The 21,639-nt window shown below is 46.8% G+C and overlaps 1 protein-coding gene and 1 pseudogene across 2 annotated transcripts in view; one reads left to right on the top strand and one right to left on the bottom strand.

Moving 5' to 3' along the window:
- Window positions 1-21,639, bottom strand: part of LDLRAD3 (low density lipoprotein receptor class A domain containing 3) — a 208,667-nt gene that overhangs the window by 147,293 nt on the left and 39,735 nt on the right. The gene's annotated exons all lie outside the window — the stretch shown is intronic.
- Window positions 16,146-16,244, top strand: LOC150017963 (U6 spliceosomal RNA; annotated as a pseudogene).

Consider the following 21,639-nt stretch of genomic DNA (forward strand, 5'->3'; position numbering starts at 1 on the left):
CAGGAATTGCAGGCTCCTGCCAGGTCTCAGGCTCTGAGGCCCTATAATCACAGAATCCTTGAACTTGGGCCAAGTCAACAGGGATATTGGCAGATAATTTCTTTTTAGGAAATAAGAACTCCAGCCCCAAAAGTCAACCTGCCTGAGGTCACATGAGGAGGAGAGCCAAACTGAAACTTTAACTAAGGCCTCTAACCCCCAAGGTCACTGAACTGCTTGCCAAGAGTTCCTGAAGGTACAGAACCAAGTCCTAAGGTTTAGACGCAACTCCACCGAACCCAGTCACAAAATGCCAAAGCCCTCATCCAAAGTGCAACTGTTAGGCTAGAAAGCAAACAGGGCATGGGGGCAGGGTGCTGAATTCATCCACCAATGAACTTGTGGGGGCAGATTTTCAAGGGAGCCAGAATCTAATCAATCTGATTAGTCTGAGCCACCGTGGTCAATGGCTGGGAGAGAAGGATCCATCTGGAAGTAAAATGGTCTTCGGGTAGAAGGAGAAAAAAAGACCAATCCTTCCAAGGCTCCTTCCTGAGTCACCAATGGGCATTTATTGAATATTTGTGACCAGACACTTGTGCTAGGTCCTAAAGATGCAGAGATGAAACCTGGGGCTGGAAAGGCATACGGTATACTAATGATCTGATTGCCATGGACTAAAAGGGGTATCCAGACTGCTGGGGGTAGCAGGAGTTGGGGGGGGGGTGCTCATGATCCTCTTTCACAAGCTTTGCCAAACAGAGACTTCTCATTCCAGACCCCTGCCATCACATCTTTTGTGCCACTATTCTTTACAAGTGCTATTATTTTTACTTGTAATGCCCTTTGACCTGTGGGGTCTCCCAGCAAATCCCTACGCAGCCGTTGGCATACAACTTCAATGCTGCTCTCCCTCTGAAGTGCCCCCTGGCTTCTCCAAGTAGAAATGAGCACTCAACTCTTTTGTGTGACTGGTACTACTGGGGTGATACTAAACATGTGTGACAACTGGAACAAGTGGGCAACAAGCAATGGCAACGGACGCAGCCACAGGCAAGCAGGGCCATGTCGCCCCGTGCCGTGGATATTGCCGTGGACCAGCTGCCGCACGGTGCTGAATTAATACTGGACATGCATGTCTCCCTACAAAAATGGGCTTTCAACGTTCACCGAAGACTTCCATAACAGCAGCTACAGTGAGGGGTCTCCCCCTGCCCCAACTACTCAAACCAGAACCCTAACAGCCCTCCATGTCCCCTTCTCACTCATCACCCCCTACAGATGGCCAAGCACCAAGTCCGGCACACTAGTCTCCACTGCCACAGCCATGACTGCAGCCCAGGTCAGCACTATCTTTTACCAGGGCTACTACCACAGTCTCCCAGCCTGGCCTCCCTGCCATCCCTCACGTCCCTTTCTGTGGCCGGAGAGACCTTTCTACAGAGCAAATTAATCAGGACCCTTCCTTACTTTAAAAAGCTACTAAACGGTTCCCCACTGTTCTTAAATCAAAATTCAAGGCATTAAAGAAAGATTCAAGGAGAGAGGTGGCATCTGCAGTGGACGCTCACTGATACGGAGATGGAACGTGAAGGGCCCTTCAGGTCTAGCAGAAGACAGCAAAGCAGTGCAAGAAAGCTCAACCGAGAGCATTAAAGGGTGTGGAACAAAAAACGAGCTGTGGTGGTTAGGAACTGTAAACACATTGTGCCGCTATGTCCCTTTTCTACTAGCCAGTCAGACACCACTAATCACAGCACTGCGTCCACTGAGCGCACACTCACTGTCAGAATCCCTCTTGAGACTGGACTCCTTGAAAGAAAGCACCCACCCTGAGAAGAATATGAAACCCATTCACCATCACCATGCGAGGGCTCTAGATGGCAGAGGGGCAGTCATAGGACAGAAGCCTCGAAGGACAGCCAGGTGCTGGATCCTGGCCAGACACGGAATGTACAGCCCAGAAAACCCACCCGTTCCAGCTGTTTCCAAACAGCTGCGCTGAGCCCCATAGGCGAGCAGGGAATTCTTCAGGGCTCCAGACGTAGCTGTCATGCTGTTTTGTTAAGAAATCACCTACACTTGCTTTTGTAGCGCTAGCTCCTTGAAGGCACGCTCCCTGAAAAGTCGCTGGAACTGTGAAATCTTGTTCGATAAACAGATTTCCGGAGGCAGAGAATTGGCCAGGTTAGATTCCCAAGTGCTGGCTCTGAGAGTCAATAGGCTGGCGGCAAACGGACTTGACAAATGAAAGGGTGTGACGCAGAGACTAAAATACTACGTCTCTCATACACAGGTGGCCCTGGCAGCCACAGGGCTCAGAGCTCTGCAGGCAGGACCAGGGACTGGTGAGTGACAACACAGAGCAACATTTTTTGCACATTTCAGCAACTCCATCGCGCACGCAGGGGGCACAGAGCCTTGTGCTTCAGGGAAATGACAATATCATCACACTCAAAAGCATGAGGAGAAACCAAGGCAAAGAGAAGTGAAATCCCATTGATTCTGTCTTCAAAAATCTTCCTCAAATCCATCCAGTGTGCCTCACTCAACTGGTACCAGTCAATCTAAGCTGCCCATGGTTCTCAACCCAGGGCAATTTTGCCCCCCCAGGGGACATAGGGCAGAATCTGGGGACATTTTGGGCTGTGGGGTCTATTGCTTCGAGTCCAGGAATGAATGCTTCCGCTCATCTGCAATGCACAGGGCCGGCCCTCACCGCCAAGAATCATCCAGCCCGAAATGTCAAGGGGGCCCAGGTTGAGGAATCCTGGCTTAAACCAATCTCCCAGCTTTCACTTTTCACTGCCCCCGGTTCCTTCTCCTCATAGCAGAGGGAGATTTTAATATGCTGCTGATGGCTTCTCGGTGTCTTTACAAGAAATCTAGAACTCCTGCCATGGTTGCCGCGACCTGGCGTGACCCAGCCCCTGCCTGCCTTTGCAACATTTCCAACCATTTCCTGGAACACAAATGTCCTTCCTGCAGTGAGGCCTCCACACGTGCTGGTCACTAACCCTGATTCTCCCACGCACCTTTCCCCTAGTGTTACAGGCATTAAGGGCTGAACTGCACCTTCCCCAAATCTCTATGTTGAAGCCTTAAACTCCAGTCCCTCAGAATGTGACTGACTTCAGAGACAGGTCCTTTAAAGAGGTGGTTAAGGTAAAGTGAGGTCGTGAGTGTGGGCCCTCAACTAATCTGACTGGTGTCCGTATACAAAGAGGGGATTAGGACACAGAGTGGCACTGAGGAAAGACCATGTGAAGACACAGGGAGAAGATGGCCATCTGCAAGCTAAGAAGGCGGGCCTCAGAAGAAACCAACTCTGCCCATACTTGGATCTCACACTTCTCACTTCCATAGCTGGGAGAAAACACAGTTCTGTTAATTAAACCATCCAATCCATGGTACTTTGTTATGGCAACCCCAGCAAACTAATATATTTGACTAACCACCCTCATCCATCGAACCGCAGCTTTATGTCACTTATTCTGAGACCCTGCACTGACACCGAATCTAACGCTGATCCCCATTGCTCAGTCTGGTATTGTCACCTGTTTTCTTTACCCCAATTTGTGCTGACTGATGTATCTGTACCATATCTGCACTAGCCTGCACACCCCCAAGGCAGAGGGCCACCACTTCGTTCAGCTCCACATTGTTGACATCTGGTGCTTAGTGGGTCCCCAGTGAATATCTGTGATGGCTCTAAGAAGAAAACCAAGCATGCGGTTACTTATTTATCTCCATCCCCAGACTCCTCCTTGGAAAGTTCTACCTACTTCCTGCCTCGTCCCACTAGAAGGTGAGTGGGATCTGTCCCTATATAGTTAAAAATAAGGTACATGGGGGTGTCTGGGTTTGAGCAATAAGTCACTACCCTGTTTTTAAAAAAGTGAGAAATCTTCTCAGCCTGACAGCAGGACTTTCTAGTGGCTGAAATATTTACCCTATCTCAGTGTCTTGGGACACATTTAGAATCCAAAAAGACAAGCATTAGCACAAAGTAGGCTACCTGGGGTTGCTCCTTCTCCCTTTCGTTTTCTTCATTAAGCTGAAAAATGACAAAGAGTTGCCCATTTTCACTGCAGCACATCACTTACTTAAAATAACTACACCATCTCACCATGAATGAGGAAAACGAAAAAGGCCCCAGTCCTCCCCCATGGGGCAGAGGAAAACGGCCTACTGCAGCGGCTTCTTCTGAAATTTCTGGCACCCACAAATTTCTATTCGACAAGGGGGCCAACACTGAGGTAACTGCGAAAACTCAGACAGCAGGTGCATTCTGCCCGAACCCTCCTGGAACGGGCAGCCGGTGATGCTGACTTTCCCAGCTGAGAAATGGGACTTCTCCTCGAGCGGCTGAAGTCCTCCACATCCTCTGCTCTCCTCCTGCTCGTCTTAGGCCCCTCGGGGATATCCCTTGTCATGATGCAGCAGAGAACCGACATCTGCAAACTATCGACAGGCCCTGCGTTCAGATTTCTGCCCAATCGCCTCTGTTTTTATCCTTTGCTCCCTGACAATCTGGTCTGCAAACTCAGTGAACAACAAAGAAAGACACACACACATATGCACAGACACACAGACGGCTTAGCATTCCATTTTGCAGATCCCAAAAAGACATTCCCTAAAACCTCCCCAGGGAATTAACACACCTCTTCCCACTGCCTGGAGCCAACAAACGTAACGTTACGAGGCCACTGAAAACAACCATCTGTCCTCCCTTTGAGTCACTCCTTCAAATACTGCACAGACGTTACAGGCAAACACTGAGAGAGCTGGTCTACCACGATCTGTTTGTAAACATCTCTGGAAAATCCCCAAAGGTCCCTTCAACTCCAGACTGCTCCGCGTGGTGGCATCAGTGTCGGATGGAATGAGAGATGTCTGTCTCAAGCACATCCCAGGGCCATTTGGTTCTCATCAAACAAACTGCTTCCCACTGGAGTCCTGCTATGGGTAGCACTCTGGCGGTCATCAAGAAGGGAGCAGTCACATGGGGACGTATGAGCCCAAAGTGAGGACGCGTTTCTGGCTCCAAGTACCTGAGCAGAGCCAGGTCTCCAGCTGTCTAGACTGTACACGGCCCTGCCCTGTTTACCCATCTGTTCAAGGAAGAAACTGGTGAGAAGGTATAAAATGACTCATGGATTCAACTCAGGACTGGTGATCCTTGGCATTTACGGATTTCATATTTATACTGACCGTGAAGGAAGATCGTGTGTTAATTTTTCTGCAGGAATATTTATGGACGGTGCAGGCCACCTGGACAGTGAGTGGGCCTAGCTGTCTGGCCAGCGCCTGCACTTCACACAGCTTTCTTCTTTGCTTCTCCCGTGTGGTGTGAAGCAGCAACCATTATGAAATGATAAAATGCTTTGTTTCCTTCATAAAATGAGTTAGCAAAGAAAGCCAATGGCTAGTATTAATGAGAAAAAGCAAAGAGAAAGTGAAAAGGTCTAGGAAAAGGACAGTTCTTTACCAGGAAATAGCTTTATAAATTATTTTTGTTCTGTATGGATAGCCTCATTAAGGGTTCAAAGCTGTTACTTAATTTTTTAGTTATGCTTCATTGCATTTCAAGAGGAAAATTATGTCGGAGCAACAGTAATGTCATGGGGATCTGCCAGGCCATCAGGATGTAGCTTGTGCAAGGTCCAGGGTCCATGGCTCAGGGGCGCTAGACAGCTGCATGAGACGATGCTCACCCTCGAAGCCGGGCACTGAGCCCCGGCCCACCTCGGTCTCCAACCCCCTTCTGCTCCCTCTAGCAGCCTTTAAGAAATCAATCACTACTGACTCTTCACTAGGGAAGATCTAACATTCACCAAAGCTCTTAACACAGGGCAAGAGTTTAACATCACTTCGCTTTGTATTCCTTCACAACAGCACTATGAAAATGGCTCCATGCCCATTTATAGAAGTAGCTTGATCAGAGTCACACAGCTAGAACAAGGGTCTGTCTGTCCGCATACTCTTTTTATAAAAGGCCAATAGTGAACATTCTAGACTGTGCAGGTCAGAAGGCCAAATTAAAGATATTATATAGGTACTTATATAAAAGGAGAGGAAAACAATATTCCACAAAATTTTTATTGATGAAATTAAAAATATAATAATTGAGAACAATGTTCAGGTCTCTAATGAGAGGAATGAAAACCTTTGCGAGGGGGAGGGGACAGAGAAGATTTCACCTGATAGAGGTTCAAAGTTAGTGTTCCTTATCATCAACATCTACCACAAAGTTTATCTTTTTGTCAACCATTTAAAAATGTTAAAGCCACTCTAAGCTCAGGGCCACAGGCCACAGTTGACCGACTTCTGAGCTAGAAGGTAGCAGGTCAGCCTGAAATAACAAAAAAGCAAAGGTGACAATCCAAAGGCACGTCTTCTTGGTCCCGTCACATCCACCACACTCTGAAATGATCCCTGTGGTTTAAGTGGCTGCTCCCCCCCACCATGAAGACTGGGATCTCAGCCGTCCTGCTCCCCGCTGTGTCCTCAACAGCTAGCAAGAGCCTGGCACCCAGCAGACACCCAGTGAATGCTTGCTGGCTGAGTTGGGGAACAGAACCTGATGACCTAAGGACCCATCCAGTTCTCACACTTCCGCACCAAATACAATGCATGGGCGAGACTGGGTCTGCAGAACACTCCTCAGCTCCTAGAGGAAAGGAAGAGAAGTGGAGAACTCTGGATGAACTTTCCAGAGTTCTCTTTTTCCCACACACCACGTCCTCGCGGGTGCCAGCTGCATGTCAGGCAGGGTGAGAACCTGGAGCAGAAGCTGTCCCCCACGTGTTCTGTCTTTTCAGCTTCGATCAGCAGCAGCAGCAGGAAGTGAGAATCAGACAGGGAGACTAAACTGAAGAGGACAACTTTATGACCAATTTTATCAGGCTCGCAGATAAGCCAGGCTTAAGAGAGAGTCAATCAACCCTGCACTTTAGCACCTCCCAGAAACAGCCACGGGGTCAAGAAGAAAGACTTTGCTCCAACCCCAAGTTCAACCCAGCCCCGTCTGCCCGGGGACGGCTGCAACAATTCTTACAGTCACTGCAAGCAGTTCTGCAGCCTCCACACTGAGACACCCATGCAGGGCAAGTATGAAAAATACCAAAGAAAATCAAGGATTAATAAGGGCTGAAAAACTAAAATGAGCTTCATTTAGGCCCAAAAGTATATATATCTTCATGAGGTCAGGGTAAGAATTTCTGGAATAAGACTGAAAAAAGCATAGGCCATAAAGATCGATAAATACAACCAACTGCATTAAAATGCCAAATTCCTAGTCATCAAAAGACACTACAAAGTTAAAAAATAAGCCACTAACTAGAACCCACAAAGACTGCTATCTAGGATTGTCTTATAAGGCTCTGTAAGGGAAAAACAGTCAACCCAAAGGGAAACTGGACAGAGCATATGAACAGGTACTTTCAACTGATGAGCAAACTCAAATGGCCACCGCTTAATATATGCTCAAGCTCACTTGTAATCAAAGAATGATTAACGACACAAGGAAGTTCTCTTTCACACCCATCAGACTTGCAAGTTTTTGAAGTGTGATGGTCTCAAGTGGTGAGATGACACGGAGCTACAGGAACACATGCACGGCCCATGGTGGAGCAACGCAGAGGGGCAGTGTGGCTGGTGACAACGCCACTGCCTTTGGACCCAGCCAGTCCCCTGCGGTACACACCCTGGGCCTGGGGAAGCCTGGCACAGACAAGATCCTGAGCACACGCACAGCAGCACGGCCTTAATACAAAATTGCAAGATGCACTGAGTATTCACCAAAAGGAGGACCGGCAAAAACTCAGGGTACATCCACACCATGAAATACTACCCAGAGCTTCAATCGACTGAACTGGAGCGGCGTGAATCAACATGGAAAAGTGTGAGGAAGCGAACACTTAGTGAAAAACGCAAGTTGCAGAGTATCATAGGTCAATGGATACATACAGATGTGAACGTGTTTTTGAAACTGTACAGGAAAGAAAAAGATCGAATTCAGGAGAGTGGTCACCCGCTGACAAATGGGATCACAAGGCGCACAATAAACTTCAACCGGAAGACTTCTTTCTTGAAAGCAATCTGAAGGTAAGCATGACAAAATATCAGAATTCAACGGAGCTGGGTGGAAGGCACGCTGACTTTCTTTGTGTGACTCTTGGTACTTTTTTCTATCCTTTAAAAATGTTCCATTAATGAAACTTATTATAAAGAACAAAAATTGTGCTAATATTTGAGAAAAATCTATGAAAGACATATGGAACTGTTTACCAACAATATCCTAGCTTCAAAATCCCTATCAGCTATAAAAGAATGAGAGATAAAAAGGGGGCAACTGTTTGCAATGGGGGAAAAAAAAAAAAAAAAAAAAAAAAGAGCAAAGGCAAGGACATCCATCTGGGAGATCCGGTCTTTTATGAACTCTTCATTTTCTGAAAGGCAGCAACAGTTGCAGGGGAGCAGCGCATTGTGGGGGGAAAAAATAAACACATCTCACGAGATAGATTTACCCACCCAACTTATTAAGCCATGACATTCCAAAAATAAAAATAGCCGGGCCTAGCCAGAAGGTCAGATATTTTCTAAACATGGGAAGAACCACTTTAAAGCTGTCGTTCTCGGGACAGTGCACGCCACCTGCCTCCCTGCCCCTCGGCATGCGGCTGCGGGAGGCTGGGCTGCAGTTGAGGCTGTGGTTTGACCTGCCCAGTCACAACTGCCAAATGCCTGATTCTCTTACCACTATAACTGGCTGTGTGACTTCAGACAAATGAATTACCTCCTCTGAGTGTAAAACTAGGGTAGCTCCACCTCCCCAGACAGGGTCGCTGAGGTATAGGGGAATATATCCGTTTGTCTGTTGGCCATCTGTCCATCTGTCTAAACTAGACAAAGGAATGAAGTAGACTAGGTGGCACTTACCTGGGGTTCAATAAATAGTACTACTCCTTCCCTCCACACACTCTCCTTGACTCTCCTCAGAATACTGGTACTGTCAGTGGTACTCAGATAAGGCTGGGTCCTTTTTCTCTCCCTGCTTCCCTAGAACGGGTGCAGTTTCAGTAGGTGGGAAGCTTGCTGGAATTGGGGCTGGCTGGCAGAGAGCCATGTCACTTAGGTCCACAGGGACAGACACCAGGTTTTAAGAACCCAGTTAAGGAGCTCACAATGTGACCCTGGTTGTGTGTCTTCTAAAACACGACAGTCTCAGTTTGATTATTCCTAATGAGCCCTGCTTGGATCATTCTTTGGGCTGTTTAACAGCAGCCAAACCACAACCATGAACCCACCCCTCTAAACAAGGTGGTGATGAAGCAGGTCAAAGAGGAAGGCACATGGGATTCACCACTGGGATCTAGGGGAGCCTTTCCACGTCCCTGGGCCTCAGTTTCCTCCATGTGTAAAATAAGACAGTAATAGATGACATACATCCAAGTTCCTTTCCAAGGCTCAAATCACTATTCTTGTTTGTGTGGGCATACATACCCAGTTCTCATGACAGGCAGACACTTACCCTCTGCCTGTCCTGGATACATTCTTTAGCATTTAAACATAATACCTAGGATTTACACAGAGCTCCTCCTCTAATGAACCAAAAACCTCCCTGCAAGGCAGGTCCTAAAAGTAGTTCCTCCTTTTTAAATACATAGACTAAGATCCAGAGATCAACCAGCCTGGCAAAAGGCAGGGTTGAAGCTGGCCCAAGAAGCCAGGTCTCCAGCCCCTGGATGACACTTAATTCTTACTTCTGTACTTCAGAACCCTGACGTCCCCTGGAGTCCTCTGGGAGACGGCTGATCCCACACTTACCAGTGATAGGAGAAGATCACCTCCCAAGGGCCAGCAATCAGACCTGCCTCCTCCTCCCTATGGACTCAGGGTCCCTTCCAGGTCACTTCCATTATCCACAACCTTCCCTCATGTGTCAGCAGATAAATGACTGGTTGGCTTATCACTTCCGATTAGGAGAGAAACTCTGCCAAGGAAATCAGAACCACTGGCCTGGTACTGCTCAACAAGAAGGGAATACATATTAACCAATGTGTCCTTTTAAATTTTCTTAAGTAGCTTTAATCCACTAAACTGGTCCATTCGCTTCTACAATCTGCTCATGCAGGCCCCCTCCTCCGTGCTGAGCCCTACGACAGGCCCTCCATCATGAGGAATTAGCCGATTTCTTAAGCAAATGGCATTTGTACATGTAGCAAGTGCCAGCATTAAGCAGCATTTATGGCTGGATTCTCCACTTCTGTGTGTGTCTGAATGGGCGCAGCTTTCTCAGGGATTATTCCCCTCCTTGGGAGATCTGGTAAATCAAAGGGCGGGAGCCATGCAGACTAACCAGTTCCGGTTTTCCAGATTGAGGAGGGTAGCTTCTGACAGTGGAGGAAACAAAGCAAATGAAAAGTTAAAGAGAGGTTACAGAGCTCGTCTTGCTCAAGCCAGCCCTGAGGCCCACAGATCTTGAATTAAAATTCCACTCCTTCCAAGCTCAGGGAATAACTTAAGCCCTCTGTGCCTCAGTTTCCTCATCTATAACAGAGATGGACCCAGCCTAAATAAGCACCCTGGGTATTTTGTCCATCTTTGTATTGGAGTCACGTAGTCACAGATCAGAAAACATTAGAACTTTCAAGGAGTATCGTTCACATTGCAAAAACCTCTTCACACAAAAAATACATGTTAATAGAGGGCACAAGATTAGCCGGAGTTCATTTGTTAAGGGTATTATTATTCACTAATTAAAACTTACTATTATATAAAGACTAGATGTAATGTAGGCACATAACATGTCATTACACCAGACATATGATTATAATGTAGTTCCATGATTAGTAATTAGAGGAAGGATGATCAAGTATAAAAGGTATAAAAGGATATACTTCGAAATCATCAGAATAGAATCCTACCAGGTGAGATGAGAGATCAGGAGAAGGGAGCTGCTTGTCAAGAAATGATTTTTCAATAAATCAAATATGTCTCCCAGTGCGGCTCCAGTTTGGGTTACTAAGGTGCTCAGCTAATGGGGGCAGCTCAGCACCCCTTCACTGGAAAGAAGTCAATCACTGCCGGGCTCACCTATCGATAAGTTCAAACCCTACAGTCAGTGCTAGCTTCAACCCTCTGACATCCAGTTGGTTCCCATCCCCTTTTGTTTCCTGAATCTGTCCTCACAAAGTGACCGGAAGCCTCTCATGCCTCCTAGTTGTTCAGTGCAAAGGTGACTTTTCCTTTCAATCTCTACCTTACACACAATTCTGCTCCACTGGACTAATGGATCAATCCCTCGCTCTGGAACTCCACTCCTGTGGTCTCCCCCACACATCTGGCGCTTGGACCATTCCTCCTCAGCTATCTTGGGGGCTCCTCTCCCTCCCTCCATCTCTCAACAACTTTCAGTATTCTGCCACTGTCTACTGGAAAGATAGCTACATCTGCCCTGGATAAGCCAACCTATCCACCATCAGGTTCAACCCCCAACTCGGCTCTCCCCCCTTCAGCTCCATGAATCCATGGAGGAAGGGAGGGAAGGATAGCAGTCTTCACCTCTGGATTAGCTTGAGCTTAAACCAATAATTCTCCATGGCTGAAAGCAAAAACCTCAGATGGAGCCCAATACTTTAGACTACAACCTCAGAGGTAAAAGCTTGCCTCCAGAAGTCTGGGGCATGAGGACTCTGCATATAATATGAGCCGTCAGCAGCATCTGACACAGCTGACCACGAGGCAAATCCAGCATTCTACGATGACCTATTCGCTGAGAGCCAGCTAACAAAAAAACCAAGGTTATATACAGACTATGGGGGAGAGAAACCAGGCCAAGTGCATCTAGTCGCTGAAAACACCCGGAAGAGTCACCCTTCTATTTCTGCTCTGCCTGGGGTTGGAGGCAGTCCCAGTCAAGCCATCAGGCCTCCATCCACAGGGAGGCTGATTTCCCCTCTCCCCACGGTGAGTCCCAAACCATCGGCACCCTACATTTGGCCTCTGTTTGTTTCTTTCTGTATCCAGGGAGTAGTGACAGCTGCATCAAAGACTGGCATTTTGGGCTGGGACAGTCATCCAGAGCAGGCAAAGAAGCCAGCCCTGTGAGGGTGGTCTGGCAGAACAGAGAGGCCTAAAAGGGGCTCAGTTAAGGGTCTGCCTCTGTCATCAATGGGACCCCAGGCCCCAGCTACCCCCACTTCTGAGAGCTCTGGCATCCTTTGAACCAACAGCCCAGTTTGTTTACCAATATGGAGGGCGGCGCCCCTCCAGGGGCTCTGGACGTGAACAGAAGAAGACTGGCTCCACCTGAACCTGCCAAGAGGGTTTAGGGAGCAGCACTGATCTAGAAAATGCCAGCAGCATAAACAAACATAACGAACCAGAACTGCCAACACAGCTGAAGAGACTCTCCCTTTCTCTTTTGTTGATCAGGTGCCTTTATGCTAAAGACTAGAGAGGCCATGGTTTTTTTAAGAGAAATGAGGCAAGGGAGCCAGCTTCTCACTGAGCGTCCGCGCTGTAATCGGCTCCGACAGCAGCCAGTCCCTGCCTGGCACAGCTCACTTTCCACTTCACGTCACCATCCACCCATGCTGTACAAATGATAATGCATTCACGGACAGCCAGGACTCTCCAGCCAGAAGAAAAAATTTCACCTAATTAAATAAAAACAAAACAGAAAACCAAAGCCTTTAACCAGCGCCAAAAAAAAAAAAAAAAATTTTATTTTTTCCTTTAAAGACAGACTGACTACTTGATCTTTTATGGCATTTTATAGCCAGCAATGCCAATCAAGATTTTTTTCTAAATGGATCTTTCAAACAATCCTCTGTGTCCCTAATTGCAGGGAACTCCTTAAAAATCAGTAAGAAAATTGCAAACAAAGCAAGAGAAGAATAGATAAAGGAAATAACCAAGCATCTTACCAAATATAAAGATGGCTAATAAACACATGAAAAGATGCACAACGTCACTGGGAGTTAAACAAATTCAAGTGGAAATGCCATCTTTTAAAGCATCCCAATCAGAAAAAGTTACAAAGATGGATAATATTACGAGCTGGCATGCAAGTGAGGAAGCAAGCACTCCCATACTGCTGGCGAGGGTATAAATTGGTCTACTCTCTCTGGACGCACCTGGCAGTACCCTGCACTATTTATTATGAGCTCACCTTTGGACTCACCGATTCCATTTCTAGGAATCTATCCTTAGGAATATACAAATGCAGAGAAGGCTTTTTCTTATCTTTACGTTGTTATTTGTAAAAGCTCAAGAGAACTTAAGTACCCCCCAAGAGGGAGATAGGTAAATGTGATATGGCATATCCACACCACAACACGGCAGCCTTTAAGAACCCAGGAGCCGGAATGTGCTGATGTGGAAGAATTTCTACAATGCAGTCAGGGGAGGAAGCGAGCTACAGAACATGTACAGCATAATCCACTTTTGTTTATCTCTAGAGATGTATGTGACGATATATAGGCACCTGTGTTCAAGTTTGCTACTGCAATGTCCTAGAACATATACTCTGAGGGAAGGACTTGAGAGGTCCTTTAAAAATATAGGTATATTTTCTATTGGTGTCATTGCTTCAAAACAAATTTCTTAAAATACCACCATAGTAAACATGCCTGGAGAACTTTTAAGAATAACCACAACGATCTGGGGGAGGGACTGCACAGCACCACTCATTATCAAAACACACACACACACACACACACACACACACACACACAGGCTCCTTTAAGAAGCAAAACCAAAAGGTCATTTATTTTTTTTATAAAAGACAAAGCATTCCTTAAAATTTCAGAGAAACAAGTCTGAGTAAAAGCGCTTTACATAGTTATGAAACAAACAGTCCCAAACTAAAAATAAAGTTTTTTTTTTTTTTTTAACTGAATAGCAAATCACTTGGAAAAACCTGTGGATAGCAGCTTCTTATTCTGGGAAGTTGCCTGAGGGCCATATTCCCTTTAATTCCCTTTTAGAATACAAATAGATTCTACAAGAGAGGTGATGAGCCACCTTTCCATAGACACAGGTCTCCCCTCTCTCCTGACCACCCTGTTGGCCTGTGTGGGAGGGCTGGGGGCTGCGACTCCACTTAAGGGGGGTAAATGTAACTTGTCCTCTGCGAGGAATGCTGCACGCTTCTCCGGGGCTGGCTTGTGCTCACGGTCAGCCCACAATTAGGGCTTGCTGGACGCCTGCTTCAACGCTGCTGGATCTTCCAGGTGGCACCCGGCCACACTTTCTGCTGGAAGACAGAAGAGCTCATTCAAGGGCGCCTGGAGAGAGAGTGCTGGAGCCTGGAGCCCACGGCCAGTGGGGCGTCTGGTCGCCAAGGTTTCAGAGTTGTCCTCGCAACCTAAGTGGGTGGAGGGTCATCCCAAAACCCGCCTCCTGGATGAGGGGGCAGAAATTAGATGTTTTTTATGTTGAGTAAAAGGAGCCAGACACTCTTATTCTTGCCAGTTCAAAACCAGGCAAAAGTAATCCACGATGGTGGGAGTCAGGGTTGGCAGTGGGAAGAACCAGGCAAGGGCACGAGGAAGACTCTGCGGTGTGGGTAATGCTCTGTTTCTTCATCTGAGCACTGGTTCCCCAGCTATGTTCACACCACGAAAAGTCATGGGGCTCCCTCCTTAACCTCTGTGCATTTTTCAGTGTGTATGTTAAATTTCTATTAAAAGTTTACTTCAGTAATTAAAGGATATCTTTTGAATACATAGCCGACTCATAGGCACCTTCTTTGTCCATTCCAGGTTTAATCTCTCTTTTTTTCCCTCTATAGCCTGAGCCACCTTCAGACTCACTGGTCCAAGTCATGCCAAGTGATTGCTGGGGGCCTGACTGGCAGTGTGAAGAGAGAGTAATGTCCAGCATTTATTTTTAATTGCTTTGCTCATTTTCCCCTAATATCAAAACAGTTTCAGTCCTTTTCCCAGGTACCCAAAACAGCATCAGCCACACCCTGAGAAGCCCCGAGCATCTCAGGCCTGACACAAGGCTATTTGGTCCTATCCACTGACCTCAGCGGAAGCACAAGCCTTTAAGAAGCACTTAAGACAGTCTGCATGGCCGCTCGGGTTCTCATCCAAAATGAGTCTGAACCGGGGCGGAGGCGGGGCAACCCCCTCCTAGAAGTCAGTGCCATCTATACCTTCGACCTCACTCCCCAAGCTCCTCTGGGGTTATTCTTGCCCCTCAGGGATATTAGGGGTCTTCAATGAACTTTTCCATGTGGTTAGTTTGGGGGGTTCCCTCCTATTTGTGCAGCATAAAAGGTTTCTGTTTGTCTTCAACAAAAAGAAAAACGTAAAGTTGATAGAAAATCACACCGAATACGAGGCAAGCAGAATGATTCATTTGATCAGTCCACCAATTAGGCAACTGACTGCGCATCCCCGGCGGAGGCCCAGTGAGAAGTCTGCTTCTGGCTTTCTCTCTCTCCCTTGCTACCATCACTCCTTCAGAAAGGCACTGCCAAGTCGCCACCTCCGCTCTACGTCTCTGTGCCCAGATATTCGGTCTCCGTGCCCAGATGTTCGAGGGAAAGGAAGCTCGGTCTTAGCTCACAGCAAGGTGGCTGCCTCTCCGCAGAACAAGGAGCAGGAGAGGCAAACCACCAGCCAAGGGGGGTCTGATTTTCAGAGCAAGGCAGCCAGCCCACATCTGCCCACTGCACCCTTCCAGTGACGTCCACTCGTCTGGCCCAGCAGGAACAATCATTACATATGGTGCCAACGTGACAGCGCTCTCATTCAAGGCCAGGTAGGTGATATCATCCCTTTGTGTTCGCTATACCTATGCGTTACATTCCTGCCATGCACCACTCATGCACCACTCGTCTGTCGGTCGGTCTGTCTCCTTCGCTCTCAGATCAGCCTCCTGTGTTCCCATGAAACACACAGCTTCTGTTCAAACCTCAGAGGACAGCCAGTCCATCCCCTGACACCTCCCCCACCCCACGGAAAATCTGAAACTTGGCGTAAACACGGAAAGGCCAGGGCAAAGCTCAGACTCCAGAAGGCAGGAGGCGGTGAAGTGTGAAAGGAACACCTCAGGAACACGCTCCCCAGGCCCAAGACCCACAGTTCAGCAGCAAGTCCCAGCTCCAAAGATCACACCAGGGAAGCCTGAACAAGAACCCACTGGTGCTCGCTTTGGCAGCACAGGCGCTAAGACACAGAGAAGCTTGGCACAGCCCCTATGCAAGGATGACAACGCAAACTCATAAAGCATTCCATATTAAAAAAAAAAAAAAAAAAAAAAAAAAAGCTGTAATCAACAAAATTTAAGCAAAAAATATGAAAATAAAAACTAACTGAAGCCATTTTTTCAAGTGTCTTTATTAAAGAAAAAACAAAACTGTGGTGCACAGCTCTCTTCTAGTGCCTCCCAGATCTTAGTAGAAACGCAAAAAAATGGGGAGAGTCACCTATAGCTCCTGCCTGGAGGCAGCAAAACTGTTCAGTGGGGGTAGGACGATTTCAGGTAACAACCACTGTCGCCACCCCAACACCTCAACAGAAGAGAAGCCTCCAACACATTCCCTTGGGGGTTAAAAACTCAGGAGGTGAGAAGAGAATAGATTTTGTAAAAAAAAAAACAACACTGTCCAGAGAAAGAGACATCAGCCCTCCGAAACCCCTACTTGTAAGCAAGCTGCCAAGAGGCTAAGGGGCCCTGCTAGCAAGCACATACTTTCAGGAAAATGTTTGTTTTTACCAAACTTCCCTATGAGTCAGGCACTATTCCTCAGTACTTCTTAAAGAACTAGAAAGAAGAAAGCTCAAAACATTTCTCACAAATAAATAAGAACAGCATTTCTATCTCTAAAGATGCCAAATAAAATCTATGAGTGAGCCAATGTACACATAGTGATCTTTTTGTATTTCAAAATTAACAAAACTTCAGAACTATAATGGAAAAATGAGAACTTACACATTGCATGAAAGTGCATTTTCTGCCCTCAAGCACTAGGGTTTTTCTTCTTCCACCTTTTCCATCCACCATTTTTTATTTTTCCTGATTCAAAATTTCCAGAAGTTCACATCTTTAAACAGAGATACAGTACTCAGAATTCCTAACCTCTAGTGACAATGGGAGGAAGAATTCCTAACTTTAGACTAGAGAAGGCAGGCAATCGAAATTTACTAATTAAAATCAATAAGAAGAAACCGCCATCGAGGACAAATAATCTCAATTTTAGACAGCTATGCAGACTATGAACAACAATGCTAGTGACAGGACACCTTAAAAGCAAGACTAGACTATCAAGTTTGAACTTGACTTTGCCCACAGTGAGAAACCTGCATCAGTTTTGAGAAGGGGAGTGTCGCACGGTGAGTAATGCATCAGGTAAGTTAACCTGGCAGCCTTGCATCAAAAGACACTGGGGTAGGAAACAGTGAGGAAAATCCAATTTGGAAGCTACTTTAAAAATTGAGAGGCACCTATTTGGGAATCAAGGAGATGGGCCTCACTGTACTAACTCCAACATACATTCCCCTCTTCTAACAAGAAGTAGTACAAAAGGCTGGTGAAACTTAAAATAAGTAAGGATATCGAGTCTCTGTTTGCTGAAGGAGGAGACAACCAGCCATCAATCTCTGGCTTTGGAAAACAGCAGATGGCCTTTTTGGCAGCAGACCCGCTGTCCTGGTTATATGTTTTGCTCAGGCTAATGCTGCACTTTGTATTGCTTCAGCCGGCACCGCCGAGCAAGTGGCAGGCCACCCCCATAGGGACAATCAAGGAAGCTACACTGGGCTCCAAGTTTGAGCACTGGGACAACCCAGACACAATACATCAGAGGGAGGGGATTACATTCTTCAGTCTCCTATGCCGGGGGAATGGGGGTCGGGGGCGTCCTATAAACCATTCTGACCAGTTTCCTTCCAATCTTCAAAATCCAAAAGACAACGAACAAGGCGGGTGTAGGGGAGCAAGAATCAGAGAGTAGTAAGTGGCTATGTATGCAAAACTGGAAAATTCCTGATACTGGTTACAGATTTCTGGGAAATAACTACATTGTAGGACAAATAAAACCACCTTTTGGAAAAGTGTGTTTTTCTAGACCTGCCTTTGGATGTGCTCCTTTCTGCAGTAATAATAAAGAAGCTATCGCAGAGATGAAGTGACTCATGGCATTTTTGGCGGGGATTCAATTTCTGCTACTTTCTGTAAGTAAATCAATAAGAGAGTGAATGGCACCAAACCCACTCGTGGGTGGGTGGGGGGGCGGGAGGGGTTTTAGGCAGGGTGGAAGATCCATTCTTCCCAGAAGAGTTTCACTTCATCCTCCCAATTCCACTTTGTCCCTTTCAACAGAAACCTTTGGCAGGGGAAAACCCATCTCTATTCCAATGGAAACTACTTTTTCAGGTATGTAAGGGAAAAATGGTGCAGGGCGGTCTTCTGTACTCTTTTCTTACCCTTCTTCTCAGCCAGGTGACTGGGAGACATGACCAAATCCTGCAGGTGGAATTCATCTACAGCCTTGCCAACGATGGCTGCTCCCAAACCCGCAGACCTAAACTGTTGTTTGGAAGCATTTGATTTCATGAAACCAAAAGGTCAGTCTCAGGGCAGAAAAGCGAGTTTCCTAGGAAGTGATGCCAAGATAAGGAAATGAACTCTTTGGGAAAGTTCTAGGAAGAAAACGGTAGAAGAAGCCACAGAGAGGAGTTGGGGAGAGGTTGGACATTACAACAGTACAAAACGCATTTCACCAGGAGGCACGGAGGAAGTGATGATGGGTACCTGAGCCTTGATCTCAGAGCGCTGACGGAGGCAGAAAAATGCAATGGAGGGCGATATCGGGCCCAGGCCCACGTGCGAAGAAGAGGAAGGTGAGAGAATGGTCAATGAAAAGAAATAAAAACACAGCATAAACTACATTCATAACCAAAGTTGTAGGAGACTGCTATAATCTCCACAGTTATAATTCTGCTCTAAAAACATGTTTTTGAAAACAAGGCCTCAGTAGAAATAGAAGTCCAAGCTGGAAAGCCTACAAGGAAAACAAAGCAGTACTTCTTCCTCGCACAGCACAGTTTCCTGCAGAAACACAGTGAATAAGGACGATTCATTTCTTAGGAAGACAAAACAAAGACCTCAATTCTCTTGAACAACTTATTAATATTTAGCCAGTTAAACATGGGCCTTTCCCAGTTGCGATGTATCAGTCCATAAAAGACACACAGGCACACATTATACACATGTGCTGCGCAACACACACATACCACACGTGCCACACCATTCATATATGCCACATGCGCCGTGCACACGCGATGCATCGTGCATGCGATGTGTGTGCATGTGTGTGCACGATACGCCTGTGCCACATGTGAGTGTGTGTACAATCAGGCATAAGCAAGCACACATCATTCATATGTTGCGCATGTGCGCACATGCACACTCAGGCATATATATGCATACAACATGCATACACACAGACTGTTCATTCTTTCTCACCCCACAGGACTAGGACACCTATGAACTGTTCATGTATTTAGAAACTCAATCTTCAATAGGAGCATTTAAAGCTCTGGTCCTTGACCATGACCAACTCCCAGGGGAAAGCATCTCAGTATCTCAGTTTCTCTCTCTCCTGATTATAAGTTCTCCCTTATATTTTTTAAGACTTGAGGAGTTCCCAAAGCCACATAAGAATCTCACCCTCTCAGTGAACCCTGGTGCTGGGATGAGTGAATCTTTTCTTCAGCTACAAGCCCACTTTGATCAATAGTACCAACTCGATCCAGTCTGCATTTTCAGGCCTCAGGGCGCGCACACAAATGGCTTTTTGAAAGAATAAAGGATTCTACCCACTTGTTTACCAATTCTGCCTGGTTTGTATAGCCAAGCTTCTTTACAGTTGAAAAATAACATGCTCCCCCCACCAAATATAAATGCACTGATGATAATTACCATTTATTGAGTGTTCTCCATGTGCCAGATGCCTTAACAAACATCTAATATTTGTAACAGCTTTAATCAAAGGATTCATTAGCTCCATTTCACAAATGAGGAGAGGCGGGCGGCTCAGGGAGGTAAAAAGCAGGCTGCCTAAGGTAGCGCGGAGTAAGCAAGGAACTGGGATTTATACCGGGGCTGAGGCTGTTGCGCTTCATTTTCTCTCCTGCTGGGTTGTTTCGTGGGGCCACAAAAACCAACCAGGGGAAAACCCAGCCGTCTCTCGCCCTCCTCCTAGCTCAACAGAACAAGAGCCTGGAGGTCAGCCCACATGATCCTTATGCAGGTTTACAACAAAAAATTTACGAGGATTTTACAAAATCACTGGTCTGCAAAGGCTGCGAAGTGACTTCCAGTTTTAAAGATGAACAAGAATCTCCCCAGAGCCGATTATTAGGACTGATGCAGCTCATAAAACAGACCATAAAACCATTTCTGTTCTATCGGCTCTGTTTTCCTTTTCCAGAGGCCTGTCAGAGAGGAGACTGCCGCAGGGATGCCATCCCAAGGCCCGCGGTCCACCTACAGCCAGGAAAGCCTAGACTTGCGTCTTGGCCTCTTCCCTTCCTCGCCCTTATCAGAGGCTCTCAAGTTTGTACAGAGGAAACGTCATTAAGCAGCCTCCTCTACCAGATCTCAGATGGGTCCCAGGAGCCGGTTCTAATTTACTTAAATGATTGAGATCTCTATCTCCCAGTTACTCAATCCTGCAATACCAGCAGCCAGCAGATATAATTGCAAAGCAGGTAGGCTAGACTCTCCAATCTGCGGATTCGGTGCCAGCAAACGTTGCAAATTACAGGGTATAAATTTAGCAGGGTGGGTCCTGACACACATTCCTGCATATTACATGTTCCCTTGCTAGTAGAAAGTGCATTAATTATTTCAGGAGCATGCACTATTTCCACTGACGACGGGCTTCCGAGAGAGCTACAAGCAACTCAGAGTCATCTCTGAAGATTAAAGCATAAATAAATAATGCCTGCTGGGGAGGTGGAACTTTTCCAAAGCTCTTGGCATTAGAATTGTTAACATTCTCCCCACAGATTGAGAAAGACCCACAGTGTGGCACTGAGGTTGGACTGACCTCAATGAAGACCCAAGTTATGGGGCTTCAAACTCTAAGCAGGTAATGGTGTCACAGCCCCACCTTCCTCACTCTTGAGCTAGAAGTGCTGCTTCTCCTGCAGGAGGGAGACCAGGCGCCAGGGAAAGACAGCAGGGCAGGTGCGCAGGAAGTGAGGTCTGGATCTGTGGGCTGGAGCCCATCAGATTTCACCCGCGTGTAACAGAGCCAGCACTGTCTGTGTGCCGGGCACTGAGCTGACACACAACACCTGCTTCTCCACAGGATCCTTCTCGACAGCCACACGAGGGAGGAAGAAACCAGTGCTAACTTCACAGAGAAGGAAACCGAGGCTCGGACGGTTAAGTACCTTGCCTAAGGTCACATAATCAGAGACTGGTGGAACCAGGTCCGTGAGGCTCTCAAACTCATGCTCTTAAACCCCAGGAGCGGTGGCCTCTGCAGAGGGGCAGCCAGCCCTAAGTTTGTCGGGATGCTGTTTGGGGAAGGAGACCACACTGACCCGATATCTCCTGCGACCCCGGCACACCGCTCAGGGCTTTCACGAAGGCTGCTCCGTTTAATCCTCGAAATGACTCTTA

This window comes from Furipterus horrens, unplaced genomic scaffold (assembly GCF_987537825.1).
Source record: "Furipterus horrens unplaced genomic scaffold, mFurHor1.1.pri manual_scaffold_2, whole genome shotgun sequence".
NCBI classification, from domain to species: domain Eukaryota; kingdom Metazoa; phylum Chordata; class Mammalia; order Chiroptera; family Furipteridae; genus Furipterus; species Furipterus horrens.